Below are 8,438 nucleotides of genomic sequence, written 5' to 3' on the forward strand. Positions count from 1 at the left end.
TGCAGAACAACCACCCAATAAAGCATCACAATAATCTATCCTTGAGGTAATAAATGCATGGATTAACATTTCTGCATTTGACATTGAGAGCGTAGGTACCCTAGTACTGAGGTACTCCAATACTTGTGATCGAAATGATACATCTTCATTCACTGCTACGAACTTAATTGCTTGGTACTCGATGGCGACCGCGCATGGCTGCTTTAATGCTTGGCTCTCCAGTGTTTGTACTGTTTTCGTTCGTTTTTCCTTTTTTTTGTGTAAGGGAAACAGGTCAATTTAGCTCAAAGGGAATCATTTAAGATTTTAAAGGGAATTTGAACAGAATCACTGTTTCACGGCTGTTCACGGAGACGCGCCTGGGGTTCAGTGAACGAGTCGTTTAACATCAAATCTGCGCTGGATACTAATATCCAAACTATAGTGAAAACACTATCAATTAGCACAATAACAAGATCGGCAGTTTAAGACATTAACTTGTAAGCACAAAACACAAGATACTTCTCTTTTCAATATGAATAAGGCTTTATTAGATAAATCTAAGACATATATACTAATCTAACACATAAACGCACGCACTCACACATTCACACAAGTTGCAGGAAGATCGAAAGTTAGGAAAAGATGAGTTTAAGAGAATGGAAATATGGAATTCCAAGTTTACAGCAATACGTTAAATTGCATAGACATGAACAACAAATATATGGGAATACGTTGCCTTCGTTTGCTGTGAAAGGGACTCCAGTTGAAAGGGGTATCCCGGTGTCGCTGATTTGCTGGAAGTTCAGTTGGCTGAAGTGACGTCTTGGGGAGCCCGTGCTTGGGCATTGGCTGAAGCTGGAGTTGTGTGGCTGGTTGGAGTTCAAACGCGCAGACGAGGTCGACGTTACAAAACTTAACTCAGAACACGAAACTCTCAAACGGAAAAGATAATAAATAAAGTTTGACGAGACTAGGTTGTGTTCCTTCTCATCGTGGCATAGTAGCAGCAGGCAGGCCGAAGCACGCAGGAACCGCGCTCAAACAGTGATGACTAAACCGCATGGCTAGAAGCTACAAGCTAGCAGAAGCATAGCTAGAGACTAGAAACAGACATGGCTAATAGCAGCAGCAAGGGACTAAAAGCAGACTAAAAGCAAGGCATGACTGATAGCACAAGCAATGCTCGAACTAAAAGCCGACATGGCTAATAGCAGCAGCTAGGGACTAAAAGCAGACTAAAAGCAAGGCATGACTGATAGCACAAGCAATGCTCGAACTAAAAGCAAAATTCCATGGTGTCCAAAGTATTTAAACTTCCTTGTTGGCCACCCCTCAAATGTTGCCTTGACCAATCAGATATGGTCTTGGGTCTGGGGTATCATAAATCATTTGTTTATCTTACCAAGCATGTGGTTCTTGCCTCACAGGGTCTAATTTTGGACATGATTCCTATAACATGATTGTGATATATTTTACAAATAAATGATTGTCAGGACAACATCAAGCAAGAAAATTCGATTATATCAATACTAGACATGACTATGTATCCTATAGTTATCAAAAGACATACACAATAAGTGATTATACATGATAGTCAAATGTGTGGGTTACACATAAATAAATATGGAGTTAAGCAATGGAACGATTCATTTATAAGTCTTTTTGAGTTCATTCTGGTCCATATATAATGTACAAAAAGCAGTTTCTTTGCCATTCTCTGGCAAAGGGACTTTTCTGTGAAGACAAAGGTTTAAAGCCCTTCCCCCTTAGGAATTTCAGTCTGGTTCTGCTGGCTGGGGAGAAGTCAATGCAAGTATTTAACTTGATCTCCTGGGTTTACATGTGATGTCCAGCGTTGCATTTCAATCACGAACAATAAATTTGACAATCTCTTCTTCGAATTAAAATTGTCAATAATTGTTCTATTGGTGTTAATGTTGAAAGCTGTTGTGTGAACAAGTTGGTTGGTTGGTTTTCTTTCTTGGTTCTTGTGGCACTAGAACTGATTTATGACTTCCTGAGGAGTTCGGCTCTCGTTTCTATGCACACAGCTCTGATAGACTCTTTGATTTGTCTGGTTCGACTCATTTCTGCTACATTTGTTTAACAAACATGAACAGTTTCACCAGGGATGAACTGCTGAACATTCGGCAGAACACACCACAAGATCTTTTACCGGATTTAAATTATTCAGACGTTTTACTGAACGTTGTTATCAGACAGGGGAAGGGAGCTGGAGCGCTTGTCAGACTCAGGAAGCGCGGATTTCGAATGCCGTTGCCTAGCATCCACCTGGCAAATCTCCGCTCTCTACCCAACAAAACAGACAAACTCCTTCTGCTCTCTTGGACAAATAAGGATTTCACACACTCTTGCTGCTCTGTGTTTCACGGAAACTTGGCTGAATGATGCCATACCGAACAGCGCGCTCCATCTGCCGGGCTTTCAGCTGTTCAGAGTGGATCGCGAATCAGAATCAACGGGGAAATCGCGCGGTGGCGGGACATGCTTTTACATCAATGAACGGTGGTGTAGAGATGTAACGGTGTTAAAGAAGTTAAAGATGTTAAAGATGTGCTGTCCTGATCTAGAAATGCAGTTTGTCAACTGCAAGCCGTTTCACTCGTTCATTCTGGTTAGTGTTTACATTCCTCCGCAAGCACAAGTGAGCCTGGCTTTACAGAAACTTGCTGATCAGATCACAGAGACAGAACAATAAAACCCGGACTCTGTTTTAATCATTCTTGGGGACTTTAATAAAGCCAATCTTTCCCGTGATCTGCCAAAATACAGACAACATGTTACATGTTCCACCAGAGACAGTAATATATTGGATCACTGTTACACCACAATAAAGGATGCATATCACTCTGTTCCACGAGCAGCTTTGGTACATTCTGATCACTGTCTGGTTCATCTTATACCATCCTACAAGCATAAACTTAAATCTGCTAAACCTGTAGTAAGGACTGTGAAGAGATGGACCAGCGTAACAGAGCAGGATTTACAATCTTGTTTTGACATCACTGATTGGAGTGTTTTTGAAGCTGCTACCACTGATCTGGACGAACTCACAGAGACTGTAACATCCTATATTAGTTTCTGTGAGGATATATGCAATCCTACCAGGACTTATTTAACTTTCAACAATGATAAGCCATGGTTTACAGTAAAACTCAGACATCTTCGTCAGGCCAAAGAGGATGCCTACAGAAATGGGGACAGGGTCTTGTACAATCAGGCCAGGAACACACTGAACAAAGAGATCAGAGCGGCTAAAAAGACCTACGCTAAAAAGTTGGAAGACCAGTTTACTTCCAACGACTCAACTTCAGTTTGGAGAGGACTGAGGGCCATCACAAACTACAAGACACCACCCCCTTGCACTGAGGCTAATCAACGACTTGCTAACGACCTGAATGAACTTTATTGTAGATTTGAAACCCCCAACACCCATTCTAACCATCTCCCTACACAACCAATAACACCTCCTGCAATCCACCTCTCCACACCTCCTGCTCTTTAAATCCTAGCTCTATCTGTCAGTGGATCACCAGCTTTCTGACACATAGGCAACAGTTAGTGAGACTGGGGAAATTCATGTCAAACAGCTGCACCACCAACACAGGCGCCCCTCAGGGATGTGTTCTCTCCCCTCTGCTCTTCTCCCTGTAAACCAACGACTGCACCTCTAAAGACCCCTCTGTCAAGCTCCTGAAGTTTGCAGATGACACTACAGTCATTGGCCTCATCCAGGACGGTGATGAGTCTGCTTACAGACAACAGGTTGAGCAACTGGCTGTCTGGTGCACTCTTAACAACCTGGAGCTGAACATGCTCAAAACAGTGGAGATGATCGTGGACTTTAGGAGAAACCCCCCTGCACTTTCCCCACTCACCATCATGAACAGCACTGTGACTGCAGTGGAGTCATTCAGATTCCTGGGAACCACCATTTTTCAGGACCTGAAGTGGGACAATCACATTGACTCCATTGTGAAAAAGGCCCAGCAAAGGTTGTACTTCCTTCGCCAGCTGAGGAAGTTTAACCTGCCACAGGAGCTGCTGAAACAGTTCTACTCAGCCGTCATTGAGTCTGTACTGTGTACTTCTATAACTGTCTGGTTTGGCTCAGCAACAAAATCAGACTTCAGAAGACTACAGAGAACTGCTCGGACTGCTGAATTATTATTAGGATTATTGGTGCTCCCCTGCCCACCCTTCAAGAACTGTATACATCCAGAGTGAGGAAAAGGGCTCATAAAATCACTCTGGATCCCTCACAGCCAAGTCACCCCATTTTTTTTTTACTTCTGCCATCTGGCAGGCGCCTCAGAGCCGCAAATACCAGAACAGTAAGGCACAAAAACAGTTTTTTCCCCCAGGCAATCTTCCTCATGAACAGTTAAATGTTCCGCACTCATGCTTATGCAAACAAAAGTGCAATATCCTTATATTTATTTGTTACCCCTCCATCCTAGTACATCCCTGCATCTTATTCAATCCTATTGCATTATCATTAATAGCACAATTGTTTATACACTTATTTAGTTGCCTACAGTTTTTTTTTTTTTTTTTGTCTGTGTGTTGGTGTCTCTGTGTACTGGAAGCTTATGTCACTAAAACAAATTCCTTGTATGCGCAAGCATACTTGGCAATAAAGCTCTTTCTGATTCTGATTCTGATTCTTATGGCGGTCATATAAGTACAATTTAAACCATGCTTCCATTAATGCCAACAAAGTGTTCAAGTCTATGCAAAAGAATGTTGTGGTCTATTGTGTCAAACGCAGCACTAAGATCCAATAAAACTAAAAGAGAGATACAACCACGATCAGATGATGAGAGCAGGTCATTTGTAACTCTAAGGAGAGCAGTCTCAGTACTATGATACGGTCTAAATCCTGACTGGAAATCCTCACATATACATTTACATTTACATTTATTCATTTAGCAGACGCTTTTATCCAAAGCGACTTACAGATGAAGACAGTGGAAGCAATCAAAAACAACAAAAAGAGCAATGATATATAAGTGCTATAACAAGTCTCAGTTAGGTTCACACAGTACACGTAGCATGGGATTTTAAGTAATATAATAAATATAAAAGAATAGAGCAAGCTAGTTAGAGGTCTTTACACATACACACACACATACATATACAATTGCATAATAAATGAAAAGAAAATAGAATACAAAAAGATTGGAAAGGTAGTTAGATTTTTTAAAGAGTAGAATTAGAATAGTGAGTGTTAAAGTTAGAGGGTCAAATAAAGATGGAAGAGATGTGTTTTAAGCCGATTCTTGAAGATGGATAAGGACTCAGCTGCTCGGATTGAGCTGGGGAGTTCATTCCACCAGAAGGGAACATTTAATTTAAAAGTCCGTAAAAGTGACTTTGTGCTTCTTTGGGATGGCACAATCAAGCGACGTTCACTTGCAGAACGCAAGCTTCTAGAGGGCACATAAATCTGAAGTATAAAATGAAAATAGTATGAAATATACATTTTTTTCCTCTAAGAAAGAATATAATTGTGAGGATACCACCTTTTCTAGTATCTTGGACAGAAAAGGGAGATTCAAGATTGGTCTATAATTAACTAGTTCTTTGGGGTCAAGTTGTGGTTTTTTGATGAGAGGCTTAATAACAGCCAGTTTGAAGGTTTTTGGGACATATCCTAATGACAATGAGGAATTAATAATAGTCAGAAGAGGATCTATGACTTCTAGAAGCACCTCTTTTAGGAGCTTAGATGGTATAGGGTCTAGCATACATGTTGTTGGTGTAGATCAGGGATAGGCAACTCCGGTCCAGGAAGGACACTATCCTGCAGAGTTTAGCTTCAGCCCCCATAAAAACTCACCTGCCTGTATCTACCTAGTAATCCCGAAAACACTGATTGCCTTGTTCAGGTGTGTTTAATTAGGGTTGGAGCTAAACTCTGCAGGACAGTGGCCCTCCAGGCCCAGAGTTACCTATCCCTGGTGTAGATGATTTAACTAGTTTATAAAATTTTTCCTCTCCTATAGTAGAGAATGAGTGGAACTGTTCCTCAGGGGGTCTATAGTGCACTGCCTGATGCGATACTCTAGCTGACGGCTGAATGGTTACAATTTTATCTCTAATAGTATCGATTTTAGAAGTAAAGAAGTTCATAAAGTCATTACTGCTGTGATGTTGGGAAATGTCAACACTTGTTGAGGCTTTATTTTTCGTTACTTCTCGTGAGAGACCCAGCGAGAATCAAAACTAAAGGTTAAAGATTTTGCTAAAGGTTAAGAGATTTAAGAATATGACAAATTTAAATGTCATATGAAAAATAAAGGAGGACTCCTTTATAAATGATCTTGTTCCATTAGTGTAGTCACAAGCGAAACTCGTTAACTTAGTTTATACATTTGAAAATATATGGTGATAGAGACTTGAACATTTAAGTTCAGATTTGTAATTTTTAAAATAGTTCAATCTTTTGATACTACAGCTTATTTATATCACATGATCTGTATACATTAATATTTATTTAAAATAATTTATAATAACTGTTAAACTAAAATTATTTGTGTGTAAGAGATAAATAATAATATGAATCACAATTATTATATAAATCATAAAATTATGTTATTATCATTAAAGCCAGACTTCTAATTTTTTTTTTTTTTTTTTTTAAGCATAAGTGACCTTTAATTTGGAGCAAGATAAACTGGAGTGACATTGTGTCAGACATGTGTAACTTCTCTCACATCTGATTGGTTCACCTTCAGTTTGAGATCTCTAACCCAGAACATAACCTGCCCCGGAGCAGGTTAGCCTGCGTAAGATACCATGGCAACGAACACCGATTGAAGCCGAGCTACTTTCATGGTACCTAAAACCCAGGGTTGGCGGAAACTAAGCTGAAACATAGCTGGCTAGCCACCTAATCCAGCTTCATGGTACAGGCCCCTGGGGTTATGTTTGTTTTCTTCTAAAAGAGAAGAAAAGTAATCGGATCTAGCAGTTTTTAATGCTTTTCTGTAGGATAGGTATACCTCTAGTTTTGTTTTCCTCCAGCTGTGCTCCATTTTTCGGGCTGTTCTCTTTAGGGTGCGAGTATGCTCATTATACCATGGTGTCATACTGGTTTCCTTAACCTTCCTTAAGCGTAAAGGAGCAACTGTATTTAAAATGCTAGAAAAGAGAGAGTCCATAGTTTCTGTTACATCATCAAGTTGTTCTGAGGTTTTGGATATGCTAAGGAATTTGGATACATCAGGAAGATAACTTTACAAGCAGTATTTTGTGGTAGAAGTGATGGTTCTTCCATACGTTTAACAAGAAGTAGAATTTACAGTTTTGGCTATATGAAGTTTGCACAAAACTAAATAATGATCTGAGATATCATCACTTGGCTCCATAATTTCAACACTATCAACATCAATTCCATGAGAGAGAGTTCAGGCTGCCTTGTCTCCAAAAATTTGATTGATGAGGGTCATAAAAGCCATCTGTTCTGGACACCTGTTTGTACACCCCCTCCCCTCCCTGTACACCCCGGTGACCTAAATATGAACTTATGAACCTAAGAAGGATTTTCGGTGAGGGAGGGGAAAATGTGTTGGTATCTATGTGCTTTTTTTTTAATCTCTGAAAAGGGATGAAATCATGAAAATGGTATGAGGGAAGTTTTTATTAAGGTTTTAAGTGCACAGTGCATTTCAAGAAAAAGGTTATAAACACATACGAAATGGAAACAATGTAATGATCGTTTTCGTAGTTGGAAAAGTGTAAAACGTTGTTAAAGTTGTAACAAATAAAATAAAAAGAAAACTAGGTTACTGGTTATTTATCTAAAACAACTAAACAAGTCAAAAAAACTATCAGATATGTTTTCGTTAAGCAACACGTGAAAAAGATGTGAGAGCTTGTAGCATTACAATTTAAAAAGGTGTTTTGTTACCAGCTAGAAAAGAAAGCATTTATCACTTATACCTTACCTCAAACTAAAAAAGAAACGAATGTAAAGCGGTGATACAAACCAGAAAACTTGGCATTTTTCACGATGTTAGAAAAAGTTAAAACAAAAGAAAAAAGAGGATTTACGTGGATTTAAAATAAAATCCATCAGACAAGATACTTGTCAAATCTATGTTGTACTCTACCACTAACTAAAAATCGAGAGTGTTAGTGACAGAGAGTTAGACGAAAGAAAAAAAGATCCCACAGCAAAGTGTTAAGGCAACATCAAATAAGATTTAAATGTTAAAATAATTAAACTAAGTAGTTTTTATTAAATAGACATCAGTCCTTAATTAGTGAAAACTTTATATCCGTTTAAACATAAGGTCAATTTGCACTTTTTAAATGATGTAGGCCTATACGATTTTTATTTACTTTTAGTCTTAAAAAATAAAAAAATAAAAAATAAAAAACAACTTTGAAAAAGCAATATTTGTTTTTAATTTATTAAGTTAATTACT

Source organism: Carassius auratus, unplaced genomic scaffold (assembly GCF_003368295.1).
Source record: "Carassius auratus strain Wakin unplaced genomic scaffold, ASM336829v1 scaf_tig00216901, whole genome shotgun sequence".
Lineage (NCBI taxonomy): Eukaryota > Metazoa > Chordata > Actinopteri > Cypriniformes > Cyprinidae > Carassius > Carassius auratus.